The 23,211-nt window shown below is 37.6% G+C and overlaps 1 long non-coding RNA gene across 1 annotated transcript; it reads right to left on the bottom strand.

The window, feature by feature from the left end:
• Window positions 1–18,779: 18,779 nt before the first annotated feature.
• On the bottom strand, window positions 18,780–19,618 carry LOC148112847 (uncharacterized). The gene is made up of 2 exons (XR_015728809.1): window positions 19,491–19,618; window positions 18,780–18,962 (listed from the first exon to the last, which is right to left on the bottom strand). It is a non-coding gene; the product is annotated as an uncharacterized LOC148112847 (long non-coding RNA).
• Window positions 19,619–23,211: the final 3,593 nt, after the last annotated feature.

Here is a 23,211-nt window from a genome sequence, read left to right as displayed (position 1 = left end):
AGGGGGAGGAGTTCCACTCTCTTGGAGAACAGCTTTTGTTTCATTGATTCCCAAGGAAGATCAAAATTATATCAAACCTGAAAATTTTAGGCCAATTTCACTTTTGAACACTGATTATAAAATTTTTGCTAAGGTCTAGCAAATGTTTTGTATGCTCTAGTTAGTAGTAAAACATTACCAGAAAAGAAGCTATGCAAAATTAGGTTAACAACTCTTAATGCCTTTTTGGCAATGTTTTTTTTTTTTAAAGAATTTTTTTATTTATAACAAACACAAAACACAAAACAAAACATAAAATCTCCATCATTCAAATACAATTACAAACAGTATGCCGATCGGTTAAAATTCTTTTGTGCTCAGTCCCTTATCCCAAATTTCCAGTTATTTAATTTCTCTCATTTAACAGATTTTTTTTAAATATTTATGTTCACTTAGCCATTATTGAACAGAAAGAAAAGTGAATAGCAACAAAAAGAAGATCACTTCATATATTTTTATCTTTACATTAATTCCTATTTCATTTTTTATCTCCATGCTTTATTATCTAGTGATTGATAAAACAGATCCCAAATTAAGTAATATTGTTTATCTTCCTGTTCCCTAATTTCAAGTGTCAATTTATTCATTTCAGCACAGTCCATAATTTTCTTAATAATTTCATCTTCAGTAGGTATCTCCTCACCTTTCCAATTTTTAGCAAAAACAATTCTAGCTGCCGTTAAAACATTCACAATTAAATATCTCATTTCTCTTGTATATTTCTGGTAAAATCCCTAATAAAAATATCTCTGGTTTAAAGTCAATATGTTTCTTTGTCATTTTTTCCAACCATGTGTGGATTTTAGTCCAATATCTTTTAGCTTCTACACATGTCCACCACATATGGTAATATGATCCTGGGGTCTGATGACATTTCCAACATTTCTCCGATTTATTCTTGAACATTCTGGCTATTCTCGTCGGGGGTAGATGCCACCTGTAAAACATCTTATACAAATTTTCCTTACATGCTGTAGACATTGTCATTTTATAGTTTTGTAACCATAATTTTTGCCATTTTTCTAGATCAATCCCATACCCCAAATTTTTCCCCCATGCTAACATTGACTCTTTAACTTGTTCTTCTTCCCATTTTACCTCTAACAAATATCCATATAATTTTTTAATCACATAATCATCAGAACCCATTAAAATCTTATCTAAATTATGGACTTCCGGTTGGTGATTTGCAGCGATAAGGTGTTGAGTGAGTGCTCGCTGCTCCTCAACACCTCTTATCACTGCGTTTTGGGGATCTGTTTGGGGGCGTGGGACCCGGAGAGTCCTGCGGACAAAAGAGGAAGCCAGGCAAGTGGGAAAGTGGGGCGCGACCACTCCCCGCTTGATCGGGCAGCTCTGTCGATCCAACGCGGTGAGCCGGCCATTGATGGCGGGCTTGAAGCTGCAATAGCCAGCAAAAGACGGGAAGCTAAGAAGGAGATCGGAGGTGCCGTGTCAGATTTAAAGCCTTTTTCCCATACCCTGGAGTGATTGAGCGCTGAAAGAGGAGGTCGGTGGAGTCGGGAGAGGAGTGCTTGGCTCGGTGTGAGGCGGTGACGGAGAGGGTAGAGCAGATTGAAATTACGGAGACCCGACAAGCCGGCGAGCTGACGTGAGATACAGAGGGAGTAGATCGCCTCTACAAAGAGCTCCGGACGGGGCAGTGAGAGGGAAAAGAAAAGAAAAGATTCTCGGTGTGGCTGGCATTGTGTTTCGTGAACGAGGTGGAAAGGAAGCAGGAGAAATCTGTGATTTGTTTTCTGAGAGCTTCAGTGAAACAGGAAGTGCGCCCATTGAACGGAAAGAGTGAGACAGCAGAGGACGAACAAGAAGACGCTCTAGCAGGAAGATTTATCATCGAGAAGTGCTGGAGCCCAGTAGAGTGGCGAGGTGGAAATCTACAACTTCGTAAACACTATAATATAACATATATACACTTATATCTATTCTCCCTCTCCTCTTTTGGAGCATCTGTGATTCTAACACTTAAACTTTGATTTTTAAAAATATTTTTATAACTACTATTAATTAAACCTGTTGATTGTTAAGAATTATAAAAATTCAAAAATTGATTATATCCAATAGCCATTAGACATATTTACAATTAAGAACTTAGATTTGTATTTAATGAATTAACCTATTATATCATATATTATACCTATATATATCTATCTAGTCATATTTATCAATTTATTTAATCTAGAATATTTATTTTTACGGGTAGCACTTAGTAAGTTATTTATATTAATATTTTATATTAAGGTTTGAATTTAGATATATAAAAACTATAGAGAGAACTTATTAACTTATTAATTCATCTTTATTAATACTTATTTTAAGACTGAACTTAGCTATATAAGAATTACATAGGTAGTGACTGTTGTTTGTTGGAAGCGTTGAACTATCCTATTTTAGTAATTTAGAAATTAAGTATAAATTGAAATTTATTAAGAGTGTATTGGGAATTAATAAAGGAGCTTAATAAGGATTTAAGATAGCACCCCGGAGCAAAATGTGGCAAGTGCCACTGGATGACTATTTGGAAAAAGATAGAGGATATAATAAGAGACCAAAAATTGCTTTTGAAAGAAATGGCAAGTCTGACATCAACAATTGCAAAAACCGGTAAAAAAGCACCATCTGTTCCCACCTTAGCAATGTCATCCCCAGCCACCCAGAAATCAGTAGAAGGTCTCCAGAAAACAGACAAACCCCCAGTAACCCCAACGCTGCAAACGGTACAATCGTCTCTGCTATCAATACAAGAAACCATGCTTGCGATGCAAGAGAAACTCTTGAACAGTCATTCTGAACTAAAATCAGACATACATGCACTTGACTCAAAAATGAACGAGATTCAAACTGCTATTGCCAGCAATGAGAATAGAATTCAGAAAGCAGAACAAAGGATTGAAAAAAACGAGAAGAAATTGGATATAGTCGATCAAACTTTGTTGGCGCAGAACAAAGAAACAGAAGACGCCCTGATACAACTCAAGATGGATAAGGCCTCGTTTTACCTTCGATTCCAAAATATATTGGAAGATAAAGAAGAGGACCTAGGAGATAAGATGGCCGAGTTGATTGCAGAGACCCTCCAACAAGACAAGCAGGAAATAATTCGAGAGATTGACGAGGTGTACAGAGTCCAAACAAATTACGTGAGAAGAAACAGGCTCCCAAGAGAGGTTCACGTTCGCTTCGCTAGAAAAAAAGTGAGAGACATTCTGTACAATATAGCCCGGGAGGAAAAAATTATCTATGGGGGAAAAGAAGTGAATATCTTAAAACAAATTCCAAGGAGAGTGAGGGAAAGGAGGAAAAACTACAGATTTCTGACAAACCAATTAAATAGAAGTATAATATTTAGGTGGCTCTTGCCAGAAGGAATGTTAATATCATGGCAAGGGAGGAAAATTAAAATCGACTGTTTAAGTGATGCCCAAGACTTCCTAGATCAATTAAGGGGAGGAGAAGAGGAACAAACTAGTAAGGAGGAAATTGAAATAGTGAATACGGAAGAAGAGACATCTCAAGAACAAATCACAAGGGAAGATATAGAAGAGGAGAAGAAAAAGGAAGACACAGAAGAAAAAGGGAAAAAAACTAGACCAGTAAGAGCAGTAACCTTAAAGGTAAATAAGAACTAGAGATCAGAGACCAACCACAGGAATGAACGATACAAAGATCATATCGTTAAATGTGAATGGCTTAAATGACTATAAAAAAAGAAAGATAATATTGTCAAAATTGGTGAAACAGAATCCTGATATAATCTGTATTCAGGAGGTCCACATAAAAAAAGATGAAGCCAACTATCTAAATTATTCTAAATTTGGTAAAGTATTTCTTTCATTAGCTGAGAAAAGAAAAAGGGGGGTTGCTATTTATGTCAAGAAAGGAACAGAGGCAGAATGTAAATATAAAGATGAAAAAGGGAGAATACTTATAGTAGAAATAACGAGAGGTAAATCTAAGGTGTTATTGGTAGGGGTTTACGCCCCGAACAAAAAACAAGGGAAATTTTATCGGAAATTGCATGAACAGCTGGCAAAATGGGCCCATAACGAAATATGCATGCTAGGGGACTTTAATGGAATTGTTGACCCAAACAAAGATTATAAATGTGATAAAATTAAAAAGAATAAAAGAGCTCCCTTACCAAAGACCTTTTTTGACTTGGTGGATGAGATAAATTTGATAGATATGTGGTGTACTCTACACCCCCAGGATAGACAATTTACTTTTTACTCAATGCCACAGAACTCTTGGTCTAGAATAGACATGGTCTGGGCTACCAGAAAACTGGGCCTAGAAATTAAAAAGGTTAATATGTGCACAAATGCCTGGGCAGACCACAAGTTTCTTGAAATTAGCTGGCACCACGATACCAAGAGAAAACATCAGAGATGGAGCCTAAGGACCAATCTACTAAATGATAAAGAGTTTACACTGAAACTGAATGAAGAAGTCAAACGCTTCTTCATAGAAAACGGGAACCAAGAGATAGCCAAAGAAATCATGTGGGACACCATGAAGGCTTATGTGAGAGGGGTAGCCATCTCATATACTGCCTTCCAAAATAAAGAAAAAAGAAAGATCAGGGAAGAGCTTACCAAAAACCTATTACAAGCTGAAGATGAACTCCAGAAATGCCCGGGAGATGAGGCGATTAAACAACAGTGGTTGATGGCGAGACATAGATTGAATTTATTGGACCAGGAGGAGATGGCACAAAAAATAATAAGATCCAAACATTATTGTTTTGAGAACGCTAATAAGTCGGGGAGATGGCTGGCGTATAAATTAAAAAAAGAGAAGGAAAAAAATCAAATACTAGTATTAGAAGACTCTCAGGGTAACCTTCTGACGAAGGAAGAAGATAAATTAGAAAGTATAAGAAAATTTTGCAAATGCCTATACAAAAATGAAGGAATTGAGTCAAACAAGGTAGAGCAGTATTTGTTGGAAGCCAGCTTACCTCTAATCTCTGAAGAAGAAAAGGAAATGTTAAACGAAAAGATCACTATAGAGGAATTAAAAACTGCCCTCTCTAAAATAAAAAAGAACAAAACCCCAGGCCCAGATGGTCTCCCTGGGGAAATATATCAAAAATTTGATGAAGTCCTGAAACTAGAATTACTAGAAATATTTAATGAGGCCCTAGCTGGTATAACAATTCCAGATTCTTGGAGGGAAGCGTATTTGACGCTCATTCTGAAAGAAGGTGCCGACCCGAAGCAGATATCAAATTACAGACCCATCTCATTGTTGAATGCAGATTACAAACTGTTCATGAACATAATTGCGGAGAGGCTTAAAAAAATTTTAAATCGGTGGATCCATAAAGATCAAAATGGTTTTCTTCCAGGGAGACAGATCAGAGACAACTTGAGAATTGTTTTGAACACCATAGAATTCTATGAACAACACCCTGAAAAACAGCTGGCCCTAATGTTTGTCGATGCCCAAAAGGCATTCGACAATTTGAATTGGACTTTTATGACTAATCAAATCGACTTAATGGGATTTGGGACCAACTTTAGGAAGATGATTGAGAATATATACCATAATCAGAGGGCAAACATATTAGTGAATGGAGACAAAACTCAGGTATTTCAGATCCAAAAAGGAGTGAGGCAGGGTTGCCCCCTATCCCCCCTACTTTATATTTTGGCGTTAGAGGTGCTACTTAGAAAGATCAGAGCTAATAAAGAAATTAAAGGATTAAAGATCAGGAAGGAAACATTCAAAACCCAAGCTTTTGCAGACGACGTAGCCCTCATAATAGAAGATCCATTAGAAACTGGTTTAAAATTAATGAAGGAAATTCAGGATTATGGAGAAGTGGCGGGCCTCAAACTCAATAGGAATAAAACTAAAATAATAGTGAAAAACATGACAGACCCACAAAAGAAAGAATTGGAAGATTTATTAGGCCTCCAGGCAGTTAAGAAAATAAAATATTTGGGAATATGGATTACTGCGAGATTCTTCTCACTGAAAGACGATAATTATATCCCCCTACTGCAGAATATATATCAAGACCTGAAAAGATGGAAAAGGCTAAAATTGTCCCTGATTGGTAAAATAGCAGCGATTAAAATGAACATCTTACCTAAAATTCTGTTCCTTTTTCAAAATATCCCGTTATCTCTAGATAAAAAATTCTTTCTGGATTTGAACAAACATATTAGAAACTTCCTATGGGAAGGTAAGAAATCGAGGATTTCTTTTAAGATACTCCAAGGGAAAAGAAATCTGGGAGGATTTGGGCTCCCTGATTGGGAAATATATCAAAAGGCGGCAAAAATAATCTGGATCAAGGAGTGTATCAAGCTACAAGATAGGAGAATCTTGACATTAGAAGGACACGATCTTCTAGAAGGATGGCATGCTCACCAGAAAAAATCCTACTTTCACAAACACAAAATTAGGGAGACTCTTATTCGCACGTGGGAGGAAATTAGACAGAGGATCTATACTAAGGTACCCAACTGGCTATCTATTATGGAAGCGTTGGCGGCCCCAAATAGAAGAGACGATTATAAATTGGGCACATATAAGGATATTCTTGATGAAGAAGGGAAGCTTAAACCCTTGGATTTATTGAGGGACCAGGGTTTCAACTTGGATTGGTGGAACTATCTTCAGATTAACTCTAGATTCCAAAAAGATAGAGACAAATTTGGTATAGAAGCTAAACACGGAAACTTTGATAAAATTATTTGGGGAATAGACAAGAAAATGCTAACGAAAATTTATAACTTCCTATTAGATGAGGATAAAGCATTGACCATAGCAAAAAATCAGCTAACTATTTGGGAAAAAAACCTGGGATATAGACTAAATTTTAACGACTGGGAGATGGCCTGGAATAGGAACTATAAAATAACGAAATCGGCAACATTTAGAGAAAACCATTACAAAATGTTACACAGGTGGTACCTAGCCCTGGCTAGGTTAGCGAAAATATTTCCAAATCTCTCAGCCACATGTTGGAAATATGGAAAAACGGTCAGCACCTTCTATCATCTATGGTGGACCTGTCCTGAGACTAAAAAGTTCTGGTCAAAAATTCGACACTGGCTGTGTGAAATAACGGGACAGGAGATAGTCCTAGCCCCAGAATCCTTCCTCCTGGGTATGACTGAAGATGGCCTTAACAACAACAAAACGCAACTCATAATCCAGATTACAACCGCGGCTAGACTAGCCTTTGTGAAATGCTGGAAAAATAAATCTACACCCTCAGAAGAAACATTAATAAACAAAATCCTAGAGTGCGCAGAAATGGCAAAATTGACGAGTGAGTTAAAGAATGAGGAGAAATCGAAATATGATGAAGTATGGGGAAATTGGTATAATTGGTTGAAGAACAAAACCAAAACATGACTTTAGGATATGACTTGTTATGCACTTGAATTTGAGTTATATTGCATAGAATATTCTATAGCTAAGGATGAAGTTTGTTTAACGTATGATTCACCAAATTGTATAAACACTGTACCTCTGATGGAGATAGAGATTGTATATATATTTTCTTTTTATTTTGGAAAATTCAATAAAGTATTTAAAAAAATAAAATAAAATAAAATAAAATCTTATCTAAATTAATCATAATATTATAAAAACCTTCTTGTTTAACATCTTCATATCTAGAACGTATTTGCCAATAAGAAAACCAATCCATCTGAAAACCTTGTTCTTCCATTTCCTGTTTCGACTTAAGTTCACCCTTTTCATCCATTAATTCACTATTTCTAACAATTTGTTCTCTTCTAAATATTACAGAATATGAAAAGGCTTCAATCGTTGAGATCCAGACTGGAATTTTCAAATAATGCTGTTTTTTAATCTTCTCCCAATTCAACAATAAAGCCTCACGTATATAATGTCTTCTAAAATACCCCTGTATTTTTATTCCCTTATACCATAGATAAGCATGCCACCCCATCAACAAATCATGACATTCTAAATTCAATAGTCTAGTATTTCTTAATGTTACCCATTCTTTGATCCACATCAAACTTGTCGCCTGATAGTAAAGTTCCCAATTCGGTAGACCGAAACCCCCACTCATTCTAGCATCTTGCAGCAACTTTAGTTTTATCCTCGCCTTCTTTCCCTGCCAAATATATTTTAACACCATTTTATTCAATTCTTCGATAAAGTCTTTCCCCAATCTAATTGGAATTGTCTGGAACAGATATACAATTCTGGGCAAAATATTCATCTTAATAGTAGATATCCTTCCAATCAAAGAAAGTTGTAAGTTTTCCCATTTTGCTAAATCTATCCGTATCTGTTGTTTAAGTTTATTTTAATTATTTTCTTTAAGTGTGCTACATCTTGCTGTCAGATATATCCCCAAATATTTAACTTTATTTGTGACCTGCATTTTTGAAATATCCGCCAACTCTTCTTTCTGCTTTATCAACATATTTTTAGTCAATATTTTCGTTTTGTCTTTATTAATTTTCAAACCGGCCACCTTCCCAAATTCTCCAATTTTATCTATCAATGTAGTTATTGATGTTAGTGGATCTTCAAGAATAAAAACTAGGTCATCAGCAAATGCTTGCAATTTATATTCTTCTTTTCAAATTTTCATTCCTTTTATATCTTTTTCTTCTCTTATGCATCTATTTAGCACTTTTAAAGTTAGTATAAACAACAGAGGGGATAATGAACAGCCTCGTCTAGTGCCTTTTTTTATCTCAATGGAATCTGTCAGTTCTCCATTTATCATTACTTTTGCTGTTTGTTTAGCATCAATTGCTTGAATAAATTTTCTTCCAAAACCCATCTGTTCCATTTGAAGCAACATAAAATGCCAATTTACATTATCAAAAGCTTTCTGCACATCTAAGAATATCAAAGCCATTTGCTTTTCCAGATGTGCTTCATAGTTTTTTTTTTAATTTTTTAAAATTTTTTTTATTTTTATTGAATTTCTATACCGCCCTTCTCCCTGAGGACTCAGGGCGGTGTACAGCCAGAATTAAAAAACATGCAATACAAATATTAAAAAACAATTAAAAGATATATAAATTTGGCCCAATTAAAACTCACTACCAATTAAAACATTTAAAACATTTAAAAATTTCTTCTTAAGCCAGCCCGGCTTGCTTGAAAAAATGGGTTTTAAGGGCACGACGGAAGGCACTGAGGTCTTGGATTCTCCTTATCTCTGGGGGCAGCTGATTCCAGAGGGTAGGTGCCCCCACAGAGAAGGCCCTCCCCCTGGGGGTCACCAGCTGCACTGTTTGGCTGATGGCACCCCGAGGAGGCCCTCTCTGTGGGAGCGCACGGATCGATGAGAGGTCGTCGGTAGCAGCAGGCGGTCTCGAAGATAGCTAGGCCCTATGCCATGGAGCGCTTTAAAGGTGATAACCAACAGTGTCCATGGAGCACTTTAAAGGTGATATTCCAAAGTGTCCAGAATTATTCTCATATTGTCTCTAATTTGTCTTTTAGGCAGAAACCCATTTTGATCTGAATGTATAAAGTTATTTAAATATCTTTTAAGTCTTTCTGCCAGTATCGAAGTGAAGATTTTAGAATTTTTTAAAACAGAATTTAGCAGGGAAATTGGTCTTTAGTTTTTTATTTGTTGTGGGTCTGTATCCTCCTTCGGTATCAATTTGTTATAAGCCTCAGACCATGATTGGGGTATTTCCTTCTTTATCATCACTTCATTCATAACTTCTAGTAATGGGAGACTCAGTGATTCCTGCAATGTCCTATAGAATTCCGCTGGCAAACCATCTGGCCCTGGTGCTTTCCCATTTTTTTGTTTCTTAATTGCTTCATTTAATTCCATCATTGTTATATTTTCCTCTAACATCTCCTCAACTTCTTTGGGGATCCTAGGTAAATTTGCATTTTGGAGATATCGTATCACTTCTTCGTCCTCTATCTTTTCTTTCTCGTACAATTGTCTATAGAAATCCTGTATAATTTTTTTCTTTTCTATATTTCCAAATTTACTTTGACCATAGTCATCAATTAACTGTGTTGTTTTCTTTGATTCTCTCTCTCTTTTTCAATTTATATGCTAATCATCTTCCTGGTTTATTCGCATTCTCAAAATAATTCTGTTTAGAACTTCTGATTTTTTGAGCTAATTCTTCTTTCTCCAGTAGATCCATTTTATGTTTTATTATATCCAATTTTACTTTAAGATCTTTTTTATAAGGACATTTCTGAAACTCTTTTTCAAATCTCTTATAATCCTCTTGTAAAGTTTTCTGTGTTCGCCTTTTCTTCACATTTCTCTTTTTTGTATAGTCCATTATCAATCCTCTGGCATAGGCTTTCATTGTATCCCAAAGATTTTGTGTCGAGGTATCTTCTTTCCTATTCTCCTTAAAAAAGAAAGCCAATTCTCTCTCCATTTTTTGTACAAAGTCTTTTTCTTTTAATATAGTATTGTTTAGAGTCCATCTAAATTTTCTTTTTTGTCCTTTCCATTTCACTGTCACTGGGTTATGATCTGCCCAAGTACTTGTTTCTATCTCAATTTGATCTATATTCAAGGTCAATTCTGATGTTGTCCATATCATATCTAACCTCGACCAGGATGTATGTCTATGCGAATAAAAAGTGTATTGTCAATTTTTACCATTTCTGTCTCTCCGTACGTCTTTTAGATTTATTTCCTCGGTCATCTTAAAAAAAGATTTCGGTAATATCTTTCTGCTATATCTTGTTTTGTGTGTTTTATAATCCAAGTCTCCATCTACTACACCATTGAAGTCTCCCATCATGCAAATATTATCATATTCCAATTCTATTATTTTCATATGTAATTTTCTATAAAAATCACTTTGATTATTATTTGGGGCATATATTGCTACTAAGAGGATTTTCATTTTATTGTCCATAATCTCCATCATCAAAATTCTTCCTTCATCATCCACATATACTTGCTTGGTTGGTATTGTTTTTTTGATGTATAAAGCCACTCCTCTTTTTGTACATTGTGGCAATGATGTAAAGATTTTCTCTAATTTAGAATGTGCAAGTATCTGTTCAATTGTTTTTTGATATATACTTCTTGCAGGCAAACTATGTCACATTTTAATTTTTCTAATTTGTGAAATATCTTTCTTCTTTTTACTGCTGAGTTAAGTCCATTTATATTTATTGAAATTAATTTTCTTTCTTCCATATTCATACTTTATATATAGGCTTTGTTGATCTAGTTGATCTTAATTCCCGCTGTTCTTTTTGTTCCACAGCCCCTCCTACTGTCCCTTTTACTTTTTCCATCATTGCCAATTCCTCTTCTTGAAATTTAATTGGAACAACTGTTGATTGAAATTCCATTTCTGTTTCTTTCTCTTTTAAAAAAAATCAGTATAAAATACTTTTGCCTTGTCTATTGTATCAATTCTATATCTTTGAAGTTGCCACATTAATACAAGACCCTCTGGTACCAGCCATCTATAACTCACGCCTTTTTGGAGTAATACTTTGGTCAAAAATTGATATTCTCTCCGCATCTCTCTCACTCTTCTGGGTATTTGTTTCAAGACCACAATTTCTTTCTCCTTATACTTCAATGGTTTTTCTCTGGCAATTTGCAGTATTTGTGTTTTAATTGATTTCTTAGTTAATCTTATATGCACTTCTCATGGTAGTTTATTCCGCATTGCATATTTTGTATAAACTCGATATATCTCATCAACCCCGTCCATCATCTTCTCTTTGGTAATTTCTAATGCCTCAGGCAAAATTTCAATTATTATTTCCGCCAAATTTTCTCCTTTATCTTCTTCCACATTTTGAAATCTGAGGTAAAAATTGGATTTATCCATCTCCCATCCAATTAATCATCTCCTGTCCCATTCAACTTCACCTAATCTGTTATCTATAACTTTAATTTTTTCCTCTTTTTGCTCCTCTCTTTTCTCAAGCTTTTGCAACCTCTCGTCATATTTCACCATCATTTGCTTGTATTCTCTCTACTTTTTCATCTATTTTGAGTATTTGTTGTTCCATCCTCTGCATTGTTTGAAAAATCATTTGTAATGTTACTTCTTTGTCTTTATCCTTTTCCTTCTCCTTCTCCTGCTGAAGCATCAACTGAATTGATCACTGTCCTCCAGCTGGAGATGAGGCCAGTGTAGTTTTTTTTTTAAAATTTGATTTATATGCCGCCCTTCTCCGGAGACTCAGGGCAGCTTACAATGCGCTAAGCAATAGCCTTCATTCTTTTGTATATTTATACAAAGTCAGCTTATTGCCCCCACAACTGGGTCCTCAATTTACCTACTTTAGAAAGGATGGAAGGCTGAGTCAACCTTGAGCCTTGGTGAGATTCGAACCTGCAGTAATTGCAGGCAGCTGTTCTTTAATAACAGGGTGCTTTAGACCACTGTACTACCAAGGCTCTTTATTGGATCTAGTTGATGCAGATCCAACTGTTGCTACTTTTCTACTCATTTTATCCAAACGTTGAAAACACCAACAGCCAGGGAAAAAATCCAAAAAAATAAGCAATAATAATTTTTTTAAAAAAGGAAAATGTAAGAGAGAAAAATCAATTCTTCAGGTTCTTCAATACCCTAATCCACTTTAAAAAAAAACATAGGCGAGAGAAAGGGGGGAAAAACATCAAAAAAAATCAAAATGTAAAAATCAGCAACCAAAAAGAAAAATTAATCCAAATAGTAGCAAAATTGCGCCAAAGCTTCAGTCAATTTCAAAAAAGAATAAAAAGAAAAAAATCAAAATGAGGGGAGATTAAAAAAACCCAAATAGCCAACTTGAGGAAACAGCAGAAAGAAAAAAGAAAAAGGAATCAATATTTCATCTTCAGACTCTTGTATGTCCTAATCCACTACAGTTATTTGGAACCAATTAAAGGAAGAGTGAAGAAAAGTACCATCAAAAATACTTAAACTAAGGGAATTTACAGAGAGTTATCATTTAACCAAAATATTGAAAAAAGAAAAAAGAAAACCAAATGTTAGCAGGTCAAAGGAAAACGTATCTCACTCTCTACGATAATACTTGTGCCCAGACATTAACAAGCCTCTATCATTTGCTTCAGACTCCTGTTTCAAAAAACACCTGAATAAACAAAACCGATAGCTCCAGCTCTCTCAGATGTTCTTCCCAGACTTCTTATCAGCAGTAAAGGTTTGGAGTCTCTGGTTGGCAACAATGTTATATAATTGTTTGCTTGTTACTTTAATAAAAAGGGAAAGTTAGCAACGTTTCCTTCCAGCAGATGGTAGTAAATAGCAATGTTACACACTCTCCTAGTTCCCTTTTATAGTCCGACAATTCTTTGTTAAAAAAAAACAAAAATTCTTAACAAAACAGTCCCCAAAAGAAAGAAGAAAAGAAAAAAAAATAAGAGAATTAAGTCCAAATAAAAAGTTAACTCCAAGAGAAAAAAAATATTCACTTTTAAAAACACAAAGGCTTACAAGTCTCAATTCAGTTAGTTCTCTCAGTCCAGTCCCAGTCAGAAGTAAAACAAAACTTTAAAACTCACCAACTTAACTAAGTAGAAGATAGAAAAAATAGTTCCTGGTTAAATTTGCCACTTGGTTTCTTTTAGGGGAGGGGCTTGACGTCATGGCGAAATGGACGTGTGATTCCTGGGCCGAAACCTCTGCTGCTGGACGGTCCATTTTGGACCACACAGTCTCATTTTGACTGTGTTAGCAGAGGGCACATCCTGTTGTGGCTCCGTCCTCCGAGCCTATCTTATCGGAGGAAGAAGGCTCCGAACATGAAGGAGAGGAGACGGCCAGGCCTCCCTCTCCAGGACCCTCCTCTCTGGCAATGCCTCCGGAGGACACCGAAGGCCAAATGATAGGCTCAGAGCCAAACACGTCCCCGCAGCCACAGGTGGACAGCGACGAGGAAAATAAGTGCTGGCTGGACCCTTGCCAGAGGTGCAGGGAGAAACGTGCGCAGCAGAGGGGAAGGCGTGCCAGAGATTAGCTGAGTCACTGGACCACACCCCACAGGCTATAAAAGGGAGTGTGGTGGCCATTCCGACTCTGTGACAGACAAAGCTAATCTCTGGCGAGGCACTTGCACCTTCGGACACAACATCTATTTGCCGTGGATTTAATTCAAACTTTGTGTATTTTTGTCTGTGTTATCGGAGTAAAAGCTCTTGGCAGGCAGCCACGGAGTTGCTGCCAAGTTCCTTATCACTGACGTTGTGTGTTTGAAGAGTTTATTTAACCCTCGGCTGGCTGGTTGGGTGTGTGCTTGGTGCGGGGACAGAACACATCCTGTGGATCTCAGGGACATCGCAAAGTCCCTGATTGATCCAGGAGAAGCCCTTTTTCTAGCAGCGGAGTAGCAGCTATTGAGCTGCTGAAGCTGGGACAAGCTCCGGAAGAGGAAGAGAAATAACAGTAAGCCGATGCGGTGAGAGACTCTTAATTTAAATAACAACACCCTGACTTGAAAAGGACTTAGAATTGGATTTAAAAGAAACCTTTTTGGCAATGTTGTTACAGTGGGCTCAGGCACTTAGATCTTTAGAAATGAGTACTCCAAGGTCCTTGACAGAGTGAGGGTCATCTACAAGGTCATGTCCATCTAATTTGTATTTTATGTTTTGATTTTTTTGCCAATGTGCAAGACAGAGCTTTTGTTGGTTGAGATTGGAAGTTGTCACTTGTTAGACCAATCTGACACATAGTCAAGGTCTTTTTGAAGGGTAGTTGCATTGTCGGTGGTGTTGAATAGTTTAACATCATCAGCGAAGAGAACACAGTTGCTTTTAATATGATCACAAAGGTCATTTATGTAAAGTATGAAGAGCGTTGGACCTAAGACGCTGCCTTGGGGAACACCTCTATTAACATAGCCTTGGTAGTAAAGTGGTTTAATGCACCCTGTTATTAACACAGCTGCCTGCAATTTCTGCAAGTTTGAATCTTACCAGGCTCAAGGTTGACTCAGCCTTCCATCCTTTCTAAGGTAGGTTAAATGAGGACCCAGTTTGTGGGGGCAATAAGCTGACTTTGTATAAATATACAAAAAGTATGAAGGCTATTGCTTAGCGCATTGTAAGCCACCCTGAGTCTCCGGAGAAGGGCAGCATATAAATCAAATTAAAAAAAAAACATGTACAGGATTTGATAGAGCGCTTCCTATTTTGACTACGTGTTGTCTGTTTGACAGGAAGGCAGCTATCCATTTATGTAGGAGTCCAGAAATGCCATAGGATTTTAGTTTTAGAAGTAATTTGTTGTGTACCACTGAAACAAATGCTTTACAGAAGTCTATGTAAACTGCATCTATTGTTTTGCCCTGATCGAGATGTGCAGTCCATATGTTTTTGCAATGTAGTAGTTGTAGATTACAGGATATTTTTTTTTCTGAAACTGAATTGTTTGTTAGAAAGTAGATTGTTTGTCTCTAGGTGGCGGGTAATAGATTGGATAATGATTGATTCCATGACTTTACAGGTGACGCAACATAAAGAGGTTGGTCTGTAATTTTCAACTAGGTTAGGGTCTCCGTTTTTAAGGATAGGGATGATCCTGGCTTGTGACCATTGGTAGGGCAAGGTGCTGGTACTGAAAGATTTTTCAAAAATTATGCTTAGAGGTTCTGCAATTGCAGTGGAAAGCTTTTTTAAAAAGTATGTGCATAGTCCATCAGGTCCAATAGATAGAGATGGTTTTAGATTGCGTAGTGCATTTTCAACATTGTCTTCTGTAAAATAAATATGTATAAGATCACCGTAATCATTGTAATTGACTGGGAAATATTGGGTATGTGTTGTTGCTGTTTACAAAGACTGAGCTGAAGAATGTGTTAAAGAGATTGGCTTTAACGGTTTCGTCAATACAATCTTCATTGTTTGGTCCTTTTAGGGGTGGGATGGATCTTGAGTCTTTAAGTTTGTTGTTTACAAAATTAGAGAAGGCACGGGTGGATTTTGTGCATAGAAGGTTTTCTTCTTGCTTGATGTGATAATTGGTGCATTCAATCTTTATTTGTTGGCATAAGTTTTTGTAGCGGTTTTTGAAGTTAGCTACGTAGTGTGTTTTGTTTTTTCGCCAAAGAGATTTTTTTTCTGGATTGTAATTTCCTTATTGTTATTGCTAGTTTATTTTTTCTGGTTTGGGGGGTATTAGTGGTACGTAAAGTTTAATGATTCTTTTGAATTCGTGCAAGAAAATGTTGTAATGGTCATCAGCAGTATTACAGCCAGAGAATAGATTTTGCCAATCAAGATAAGAGAGTTCATTGTCTATGAGATCATAATTGGCTTTTTTAAAGTTATAACTGGGAATCCCATCATTATGATGATTTTTGAGAGGGCATAAGTTGAGACAAAAGTCAATCATGTTGTGGTCGCTGTTGGAGAATGGTTCTTTTATTTGTAGTGCATAAGTAGAATTTAAACTGTTGCAGAAGATGAGATCAAGGCAGTTGTTGAGTCTAGTGTTGTTAGTTACTAGTTGATCAAGTCCCAGATTAGTTACAGTATTGTACAGGGTTGCATGTATAGGTTCAGTTGTACATTCATTTAGGGTCCAATCAATAAGTGGTTAGTTAAGGTCACCAAGAAAGATTATTGGGTGTGGGTAGGAGGCTGCCCAGGTTAGTAGTGAAGTTAACTTGTTCTCATGTAAGAATCGAAGTGTGGTATTTAAGGACAGGTTGCAGACGATGGTCTCAGGAAGAAGAAATTCGAGTGCAACTTGAATATTTTTTAGATGTAGGGACTTTTTGTAGAAGATAGCAATATTATAAGATAAAATTACAAGAATATGAGCTGAAAGGTTTATTTTATTTCATATTCTTCCACATTAGCAGTCAAAACCTCTCAGAACGAACTAAAAAACCACATGGATTACTTTTAAAAAATACCCAATTTTTTAACGGGATGTTTTATTTTCATATCCCGTACAACAAATGGTTACTCCCAGTTTCTGATATCATGAACTTGAACCTGAAATAGCTGGTGTAATCATTAACCCCTTCAAGTAGGTGGCAGTGTATACCATAATTAAATTTAGATTTTTCTTTTGACTATCCTGGATCACAGAGCAAGATGATGAATTCAACATAAAGTGTACTGCAGCTCTACTGCTGTGCGCATCAGGATAGCTCTTGTGATACATGGAGGTAATACAATGGAAATCACAGCTTAGAAATCCAATTTATCTTACTGTGAATAAAATTGCATCCGCTACAGACAGCAATTAACTTTGTTCCATAACTCTGTAACTGAAATGTGACATTGAAAAACTATTTGCAAACTACTAAGTTTTCTCATAGCATGGGTTCTCAGACTTGAAGAAAAACGTTAATTCACTCTTTGTGGAGGGGATTTATTTTTTCTCCAGCAAGGTTTTTCCAGATTCAGAGAATGAGAACTGTTCATAGTTATTGATAAAAGTACAAACGTTTGCAATCACTTCTCAGAGCTATTGGGACTAAAGACATTGAATGGATTGGTTCATTCTTATTTTAAATTCAGATCACTGGACAAATTCTAGGAACATAACATTCACTTTTGGATAGCCCAGATGATCTTATATTGCACTTCATTCTAGGGACATATTGAAAGGGGGGGGAAACCCTAAAATATATATATTAATTACATAATTATCTAGATCTAAATTATCAAGACCCAAATCTTATATTCTGATTCAGCCAGAGTAAAGGTATTCTACCTTAAAGATTTTTTTGGTAGACAATTTTAAAAACATAAGATACTATGATAAGATGGAAAAGAGGACTGAGACCAGACTCTTACTGAGATAAGGTCATCTTTGGCAGCATTCTCCAATCTGGATACCTTCTAGATTGATCACTGCAACTATGACAATTATCAGGAAGTTTGTCTTCTTAATTTCTGTAATTTTGAACAGATAATATTCCTATAGGACTTGTAATTACTCAGTTCTGGAAAGTTGATTATAGCTTTTTGTTTTTCTATTTCAAACCAACAGAACTGAAGACAATTATGATTGCCTTCAAATTGTTTCTGAGGGAGGGAAATCAGTGCAAGCATGAAGTATCCTTTCTTTTGGGTTCTTCTTGGCTCCTTACTGGACCATCCAATTATGTGACATAGAGTAAATTTCAAGGGATAAAGTAGGTCCAGTAAAATACTGATTTAGTTAGAGAGAATTTTTGCATAGAATTTTGTTTCTCTCTTATCTTCTTTTTATTTTTATTTAACACGCCTTTACTATAATTGGTATACTGAACTGATCTGGATTTCTTTATTCTTTTAAGGACAGTGTCACCTACATATCTAAACATCTAGGAAGTGCATACTGTCCTTAACTAAAGTAAAATAAACCTTTCTTCAATTTCAATTTAACTTCTGATGATTACACAGACCAAATAAATGAATGACTTACAGCCATTTGTTTAGTGATCTTTTGAAGTTACAGAACTCTAAAAAAAGTGACTCGTGATCTGTCCCTCCTCTTACAATCATTGTGGCATCCCCACAATTGTGATGAAAATTTCCATGTGTGGCAACCATCATGAATTTATGATGGTTGTAATGATTCCAGGAGCCTATGCTCACCATTTTTGACCTTCCCAACTTGTATCCAACAAGCAAAGTCAATGTGGGAAGATGGAGTCATTTAACAACTGCATTATTCGCTTAATGTCTGCAGTGATTCACTTAACATCTGTGGCATAAAAGGTTGTAAAATTGGACATGACTCACTTGAGAACCACACTTAGCAACAGAAATATAGATCCCAATAGTGGTCATAAATCAAGTAGTTTTATTGGCAAGGTATAATTTTCTGTTGCATTCTTCTGTGATGTTTATCATTTCCTCCAATTTTGCCTTCTGAGTCTAGTCCATAGGCCTGGGTCTCCTGGATAGTCTTCTCTCCAAGCATTAACCAAGTCTGACCAATCTTAGTTCTTCTGAGCTGAGTCAGGTTTGCCTGAATGGAATGATGAAAAGAAGCAAACTGAATTACCTCTCGTTCTTGGATAGAGAATTGAATATTGTACAAGCACAATACATAGTAGAGCTGAAATTGATGCTTGCTACTAAAAGAATGGATCCAAGAAGTTTATTTTCTGTGTGAGTGTTAATGGCAATTTGCCTCAATGGGGTTCAATACAGCTGGCAAGGGGCCATATATTACAGTTACTGGGGTTGACTGCTGATGATTTGAAGGAGGTTGAACTTTTATCCTCCCCTGTATATTGTACCAGAGTGTTACTCAATTTTGATAACCCCAACACCCCTAAACTATTCTTCAGGAGAAGATCTCTGCTAAGAGTTTTCAGCATCTTGCCAAGTAGAATCTTCAAAGACATGTCGATTAAGCCACTTTTAAGAAATCGATAACCTGTGAGCATCAGGAAATTTATAGCCCCCAAAAGACCCTTAGCATCACATATTAATGTGCCAATTTTGAATGCCATCCCCGATACTAGTCCATCTACTAAATACTCATCCATACCTGTAAGACCTCCTGATGGCGTCCTGTCAGATGATATTTTGGCTGTTCCTCCTACAGCCGGTCAAATCAACACCCCTCAGCAAGGTACATCTCATCAGGAAGTTTGCCATGATTTGATCAGCTGGGAAGAAATTAGGGGTGAAATCTAAATTTTTTTGCTACCGGTTCTGTGGGTGTGGCTTAATTAGTGGGCGTGGCTTGGTGGTAAAGTGACTGGGTGGGCATGGCCAAGTCAATGTCACTTCTTTGCCCTTTTTTAACCTACAAAACACAACACAACACAACTGGCTCACCCACAATGTAAAAGCAGCTGTGCTAGACCCAAAATGGCCCCTGCAACAAGCAGGAACCTCACACAGCCACAAAAAGCCCCCAAAACCAACTTTCACACTTTCCACACACAAAATTCCACATACAGCTTTGTGAGATTTTGTGTGTTTGTGTAGTTAGAGTGAAACACTACAGAAACACACTAGTGTAAATCTCAGAAAGCTGCACAAATATTATTTTGTTTTATTTTATTTTTATTTTTGTATAAAAGCAGCTAAATTTAAAACTTCCTAAACTTTAAATGGCTAGATCTAAAAAAAGAACAACTAAAAAACCCCCCAATTAACTATTTTTTTTAAAGCTCCCAAAGGGGGAAAAAACTTACCCAATAGAACAGGGGTCTCCAACCTTGGCAACTTTAAGACTTGTGGACTTCAACTCCCAGAATTCCTCAGCCAGCTTTGCTGGGAGTTGAAGTCCACAAGTCTGAGAGTTGCAGATAGAGCTGCTCACCGATGAGCTCGATTGCAGGCAGGGAGATTCAGTTGCTTGCTGATGCAATAGATTGCAGGTATTCAGCGTTGCGATCAGCAGCTAAAGTAAGCAAGCTGGAGGCTGGGGGGGCAGGGGGAGAAAAAAAGAAACTTTTTTTTTTTACATGGCTCTGGCGATCCAAGCTGAGTTGCCTGATTAGCAACTCGTCAGAGCCATTTAAAAGGAAAAAAAAGCTCTGATGATCGCACAGCTCAGCTGGGCATGGGGGGCGGGGGCAGGGATTTTTGCTACCGGTTCTCCGAACTGCCCGCCGCCATCACTACCTACTTGCCTGAGCCGGTCGGAACCAGGAGCATTTCACCCCTGGAAGAAATGGCTCCAAAGGAAGCGACACCAGCCCAGGGCTTCCAAGGCTCTTTAGTGAAAAAGCCTCAGGCCAGTGCCTCTGGGATTCCATCCATCCATGAAATCGATTCATCTCCAGACAATTTCTGGAATCTGGAGGAGATACTGCTTTTTGACTCCTTTCGTGCACTCCCACAATCAGAAAGGGCCCAAATTATAAAGCATCTGACTGCAGTTAAATCCAAGCTTTGGAGTCTTTCACTACCTGATAAGGATCCCCTTGGACTTCAGAGAGTCCACACCAATTTACCAGAGGCAGTTCCCTTGGCCCTTTCTCCAGAATGTCCAATTCGTAAATTTGAAGATCCAGGGCTACTTCAAACCCCATCTGCTGATGTCACTAAATGCCTGCCAGGTAAGTAACCAACTAATGTTACAAGCACAAACTGGACTGTGTTCAGAGCCCTACAGCCTCATGAACAAGGCTCACCTCCCTTCCCCTCTTCCCTGCCTTTGTCTCCCAAGAGGGTGACACTCCCATCTAATAACGGGTGTATCTGAAGGGCTCTCTGGAAAAAATTAATCATACAGAATGACTAGCAAACCTGGCATTCCCCCCTTGCACATTTAAATGCCTCTCGTGGAACATAGCAGGTTGGGGGAGAAGGTGTGGCACCACAGAATTTATCAACTAAATTCAGTCATTTGATGTGGTCCTGCTTCAGGAGACCTGGGCATGTGATAAGATATCCCTTACAGGATTTACGGCCATTTCTTTGGCTGCTACCAAACAATCTACGATGGGAAGACCTAAGGGTGGCTTAGCTTGCTTGGTCTCTACCTCTTTAAAAGTGGAGCTGCCCCCCCTGTGGCTCCTTAGCTATGACACTCCTAATTAAGAGAGATCACAGCAAAATGTTAGTGTTCAATGTCTACCTCCCCCCGACGGTGAGGCAAGCCAACACTAAGGCTCAATGGGGCGAACTGGAGAGTTATATTACTTGTATTGAAACCAAATTTCCAGCGTTGCATATTTTTATAGGGGGTGACTTTAATGCCCGATTGGGAGGCCAAGTTCCCCCATCGATTGAGGCACTCTACTCCCAAGAAATCTGCCAGGCCATAGGACACCAGATTTCAGCCAGACATTCTAAGGATGAATTAACAAATTTTGCTGGCGTTCAGCTAGCCCTTTTAGCATCCCAACATAATAAGATACTCCTTAATGGGAGTACCCCAGGCAATCTAGTGGGTGAATTTACTTTCAGTTCCTCATGGGGGAGTAGTGTTATCGATTTTGTGCTGGTTTGCCAGCTACTAAGACAGGCAGTCCATGTCTTTTTTGTGGACTGCCTCACAGAGAGCAACCACTACCCCCTGGTTACAATCATTGGGCTCTTTTCAAATATACAGCTGCCTAGGGGCCCCCAAATACTGGATCCCTATGTGGCCTCTTATTCAAGGAGGATCAAATGGTCTTCCAAGACTGAAAGAAAGTTCCACTCTCTTTTATCATCTCCGGAGTGTCTTAGCCTATACAATCAGGCCCTAACATGCAGTGACTCAGAGACAATCTCGTCCTTCGAATCACTAATTAATAGTGTCCAAAGGGAGCTAGGAGGTGATTGTAGGCCAAGTGGCCCATATCATCCAAGAAGCAATCCCTGATTTGATGAAGAATGTCTGCTGCTTAGGAACAAGATTAGTCAGGTTTACCTGCTTTATCGTAATTGTGGGGATAAACGCCCACCTGAGGACTATTATCGCCTGAAGTGGGAGTATAAAGGATTAATTGTTAAGAAAAAGAGGGCTAAAGAAAATGAGAAGTGGGATCTACTTCTCCTCTCCATCCAGCAGAAGAACACTCGATTATTTTGGCAAATTGTTGCCAGCTTGTTGCCTGGTCATCAAAAACTCCCTCTCTGTTGTATCTCCAACAGAGATTGGGAAAACCATTTTGGGTCAATCTTCCAGGCTTCAATAGTCACGACCGGACTTGGACCACAACTTCCCCCTGCAATTCCGGACTGGCATCCCATGACTCACGCTGAGGTTAATGAGCTCATCTCTGAACTCAAGTCAGGCAAAGCCCCTGGCCCTGATGCTATACCCCCTGATTTGCTAAAATCTAATCCCGAGTGGTGGATTCCTTTTAGCAACACTCTTCACCCACATTAATACCTCTGGCAGGATCCCTACCTCCTGGAGTCTAGCAATCATTGTTCCTGTTTTTAAACGAGGAAATAGGAACAACTCAGCCGATTATTGTCCTATAAGTCTGCTCTCCACCTTTGGAAAATTGTATGGTAAATATCTCTAATGCAGACTCCTCTCCTGGGTCGAGAAATCCAACATCATTGGTGCTGAACAGATTGGGTTTAAAGTGGGCTGTGCCACATTGGACCACTCCTTTGTCCTAGTGCATCTGGTTGATAAATACGCCATCATACCAGGTGGTAAACTTTTTACTGCTTTTATTGATCTAAAGGCAGCGTTTGATTCAATCCCAAGGGAATTGTTGTGGTCAAAATTGCTCAAAAGTTCCATTGATAGACATCTTCTGTTCTTAATTAGATCCCTACATAATCAGACTTTTAGTCAAGTCAGGTGC

Source organism: Pantherophis guttatus, chromosome 7 (genome assembly GCF_059756535.1).
Source record: "Pantherophis guttatus breed Tessera chromosome 7, ASM5975653v1, whole genome shotgun sequence".
NCBI classification, from domain to species: Eukaryota; Metazoa; Chordata; class Lepidosauria; order Squamata; family Colubridae; genus Pantherophis; species Pantherophis guttatus.
This window is presented reverse-complemented; position numbering and strand designations above follow the sequence as displayed.